The following is a 5,188-nucleotide window of genomic DNA, read 5'->3' as shown; positions in this document are numbered from 1 at the left end:
CACACATCTGTGTGTGTGTGTGTGTGTGTGTGTGTGTGTGTGTGTGTGTGTGTGTGTGTGTGTGTGTGTGTGTGTGTGTAAGATGCTCTGTTTTTGTGTGTGTGTGTGTGTGTGTGTGTGTGTATGTGTGTGTGTGTGTAAGATGCTCTGTTTTTGTGTGTGTGTGTGTGTGTGTGTGTGTGTGTGTGTGTGTGTGTGTGTGTGTGTGTGTGTGTGTGTGTGTGTGTGTGTGTGTGTGTGTGTGTGTGTGTGTGTGTGTGTGTGTGTGTGTGTGTGTGTAAAATCAACAACGTGACCTTTTATGATCCAAGTGGTGTCGTAGCATTGTGAAGATCAGAGCAATAACATTCCTGGTTGCCGTAGGTGATACGGATGAGCTAAAATCCCTGACTAGTGTCTGATTGAACTGTAGATATCTCAAGAATCGCTGATACAAGGTGAAATTGCTTCAGATTGCCAAAGGACACCGACACTTGACATCCACCTAACCCACATGAGTAACAGCACCCTTATTTGGGTATTGTTTTCCAAAAATTGTGCACAAGGAAGCTTTAAGATGGAGGTTAAATCCAAAAACACTAGTTCATCTCCACTCACTGCCGAAGGAGCAGCGTTAGCTGTGAACCTTCTCCTGCTGTAAGTGGTGAAAAGCATGAAAACATGCCAAAAAATTCCAAATCCGGTGTATTAAAGTGTTCAGGAGAGCAAGTCCTCCCCCGAGCTACACTACAGGGATTCTTTTGCCCTTCCAGAGTCACATGTAGCATGTGTCGATCAAAGCCCACAGTCTGATGCATGTCAGTTTAAATGTAGATCAAAATGTTCTTACATCAGCCAAAAAAATAGAATTCGCTCCTGTTTTTATTGTGTCCATGTTGTGATCGAACGTCTTCGTCACGTCTCGCTCCCCGGTGGTGTTAAATCCGGTGCTGAAATCCAACAGACTCATTTTATATCAGTCTTACATCTGGCAGTAAAATCAGTCGTTATACCGATTTAAAATGTCCCATATTCCACGGACAGCCAGTACACCGATGTTCTGGTAAAAAGGGTTCATAAAACTTTGACTCATGGTAAACGGAGATCTTGGTGATAACATATCCAGTCCTGGTCATTCACCGTGCCACTAAAATCTATACAAAATACACACAAACACACTGGGATCTTTCTGACTATGCAGCTGGTCTGACATGTTATAGCACTGATGCTTATGACAGAACTCTTAATCTGTTTACTTACAACATGAAGATACGAGTAAAGGTGACCTACCATCACCCTTTACCTTTCAGTATTCACATGGATATGGGCCCACACACACACACACACACACACACACACACACACACACACACACACACACACACACACACACACCTGTATGTGTTATGAGATGATGTCATAAGCTTTATGCAACAATCAGAGAGTCTGTAACTATTCCATACTGTAGGACCAATGAAGAAGTAATCATGAAAAAAAGGAATAAAGCACAAAATAAACCATGAGGCTGTGGTGTCATGCGGTGCGACGCAAAGAGGCGTTACCGTTACCACCCCGAGGTGGGTTATAACATCCTAATGTGTTTAATTCCTCAAATAATTTATTAGTGAATGAAACTCACCATTTATAGACACATGCTTAAACTGATTTCTGATCAGAAGGTTGTGAAGTAAAATCTCTGCTCCACCAAGCTGCCACTGCTGAGTCCTTGAGTAAAGCCCAGTTGTATATGGGGGAAGTCGTGGCCTAACGGTTAGAAAGTTTGACTCCTAACCCTAAGGTTGTAGGTTCGAGTCTCAGGCCAGCAATACTACGACTGAGGTGCCCTTGAGCAAGGCACCGCATCCCCCCAACTGCTCCCTGGGCGCCGCAGCATAAATGGCTGCCCACTGCTCCGGGTGTGTGTGTTCACGGTGTGTGTGTGTGTGTTCACTGGTGTGTGTGTGCACTTTGGACGGGTTAAATGCAGAGAACAAATTCTGAGTATGGGTCACCGTACTTAGCCGTATGTAACGTCATTTTAAACGAGATAAAAGCTCAATCGTATAAATGAAATAAAGGTAAGTTGCTTTGGATGAAGGTGTCTGCCACCTGCTGTAAATGTAAATATAAAAACAGTTCTGCGAAGTCTTTCTGGGAAAACTTCTCCTGTCAGACAGTAACAGGTGCCATGGCGAATCGTGTGTAATATAATTGTGTCACTGGAGAGAATTATCCATATTTTATAAATAGCTTCAAAAATCAGTCGAGAGTTTTTCCGTTCGATCGTCAGAGCGGCGAAACGTGTGACACGACAATCGTCACACATACGGCACGCAACAGATGTGGTGGCTAGAAAGTGTGTTATAAAAATGCTCTGGAGTTTTCCTTTAATTGATGCTTGACTGTGTGTGAAAGCCGATGTAACTCTGTTCTAACAGCTAGAAGCACCGGTACTTCTCTCCAGCTCGGTTGTTTACATCCAAACACCTGAAACGTTGGCAGCAATTAATGCTAGAGAGGATTTATCCTGAGATAAATATCTGTGCTAAACACCAATTCAATTCAATTCAATTCAAGTTTATTTGTATAGCGCTTTTTACAATAGACATTGTCTCAAAGCAGCTTTACAGAACAAACACAGAGCAGAAGGTATAAAAGCATAATTAATGATAAAGGAATTAACGAATAATAAAAGAAATAAGAATTAACAGAATAAAAATTCTAGATTATTATTAGATGTATATAGTTCACAGTGTGTATGTATTTATTCCCCTATGAGCAAGTCTGAGGTGACTCAGGCAGCAGTGGCAAGGAAAAACTCCCTTAAATTGGTAAAGGAAGAAACCTTGAGAGGAACCGGACTCAAGGGGGAACCCATCCTCATATGGGTGACACTGGGGGGTGTGATTGTAATACAGTACAGTCAGTTAAATGTTGTATTGGTGTGAGGTTCAAGGACTTCTGATCTCCTGAGTACACCAGTGCCTCAGACGCTAATAATTAAAAAAGAATCGGTTTTGGTTTAGTTCTTTGTGTCGGATCACATGACATCATCTGGGCATTGATTACTTTCCTATATATATCCTATAGCTTGGTTGACGTAGGAATTGAACTCACAACCTTCTGACTGGTAGCCCAACACCTTAACCACTAGGCTACCACATCACATTTCCCTTCAAAACTGTCTGGGAAGATTACTGTTAATAAATAAAGAAGGAAGAGCTGCGAGAGTGGAGGGGGCACGGTGGCTTAGTGGTTAGCACGTTCGCCTCACACCTCCAGGGTTGGGGGTTCGATTCTCACCTCCGTCTTGTGTGTGTGGAGTTTGCATGTTCTCTCCGTGCCTCTGGGGTTTCCTCCGGGTACTCCGGTTTCCTCCCCCCGGTCCAAAGACATGCATGGTAGGTTGATTGGCATCTCTGGAAAATTGTCCGTAGTGTGTGTGAGTGAATGAGAGTGTGTGTGTGCCCTGTGATGGGTTGGCACTCTGTCCAGGGTGTATCCTGCCTCGATGCCCGATGACGCCTGAGATAGCCACAGGCTCCTCGTGACCCGAGGTAGTTCGGATAAGCGGTAGAAAATGAGTGAGAGGGTGAGTGAGCTGCGAGAGTAATCCGAGTGTGGTTAAGTCAACGTCTAAGAATTATATGTGAGTCTAGCAAAGTTTTAAAAGTTTGCCAGTGCTAAAAAAATCCAACTTGATGCTGGTGTAGCCATAAAATAAACACGAAGAAAATGTGACTTGTTCCGTTGTAAAACAGTTAAATAAGACGATTTTAATCTGTAAATCAAGTCTGTTGAGAGACAGAACGTCTTTTACAGAGGAAAGCCTTTGTGGTTATGTGTTACCGTCATAGCTCAGAGTAAACAGAGGAGTGTTTCAGTTTCCACCTAATTCTATTTGGGTACCGCAAAACCTGAAGCAGAAATAACCGTAATGACTTTTTTTTATATACTGTATTGGACTAGTGTTAGGAAGTTGGATAAAATTACACAAGAGCAGCATTGCTAAGATGTGTCCCTGTGTTTGTGGGTCTCGTTAATGGTTAAGATGTTTATCGTAGGTCTTTTATTATAAGCGGCGTAAAGAACGCAAAACGGCAGCATGACGTAAACCTGTGGTAAGAGCATGTACTGTAAATGGAACAAAATGATTCAGATTATTCAAATCTGATAGAACGCTTTCCTCACACCTCCGGGAATAGTGTTTTGATTCCTGCCTCCAGCCTGTGTGTGAAGTTTGGATGTTGTCTCTGAGATTGGGGGTTTCCTCTGAGATCTCTGGTTTCCTCACAGAGTCTGAAGATGTGTGGTAGGATGATTAGTATCTCGAAAATGTCCATAGTGTGTGAGAGTGTGTGAGTGTGGCCTGTGATGAGTTGACACCCCGTCTACAGTAGGGTGTCTCCCAACTTGTGCCTGAAGTCCCCTGGATTTGACTCCAGGTTCCCTGTGTTGGTTAATCTAGATAACATCGACAACATCTCATTTTTGGAGATTTATAGAGGCAAGAAATCATATTAATATTTTGTTTTATTTTAATAAAAAGTTGGAGCACATCCATAATATTAATTTAATATTTAATATTAATTTTATAAATGACCTTCTCACAATTATATGTGTGGAGTTTAGCACAGATTTATAATTTTCCAGTCCTCAAAAAATGCCAACTATCACTGAGGTATCGATAGTCTTTAAAATGAACTTGTTTGTTGTAGGGTTGCTAACAGAGGGCGTATTGTCACAATCATCTCCTTAGCTAAATAGTCAGGGCAATGGTAGGTTGATTGGCATCTCTGGAAAATTGTCCGTAGTGTGTGAGTGTGTGTGTGAATGAGAGTGTGTGTGTGCCCTGCGATGGGTTGGCACTCCGTCCAGGGTGTATCCTGCCTCGATGCCCGATGACGCCTGAGATAGGCACAGGCTCCCCGTGACCCGAGAAGTTCAGATAAGCGGTAGAAAATGAATGAATGAATGAATGATCAGGGGTTCGACTGTTTTCAGACGCCCTAGAGGGCTAGCAAGATAAGTGATAAGTGACGTGACATACAGCTAAGTACGGTGGCCTATACTCAGAATTTGTTCTCCGCATTTAACCCGATTCAAAGTGCACACACACAACAGTGAACACACACCGTGAACACACACCATGAACACACACCCGGAGCAGTGGGCAGCCATTTATGCTGCAGTGCCCGGGGAGCAGTTC

Source organism: Tachysurus fulvidraco, chromosome 23, assembly GCF_022655615.1.
Source record: "Tachysurus fulvidraco isolate hzauxx_2018 chromosome 23, HZAU_PFXX_2.0, whole genome shotgun sequence".
NCBI lineage: Eukaryota > Metazoa > Chordata > Actinopteri > Siluriformes > Bagridae > Tachysurus > Tachysurus fulvidraco.
The sequence above is the reverse complement of the archived record's forward strand: the minus strand, read 5'-3'. Positions refer to the sequence as shown.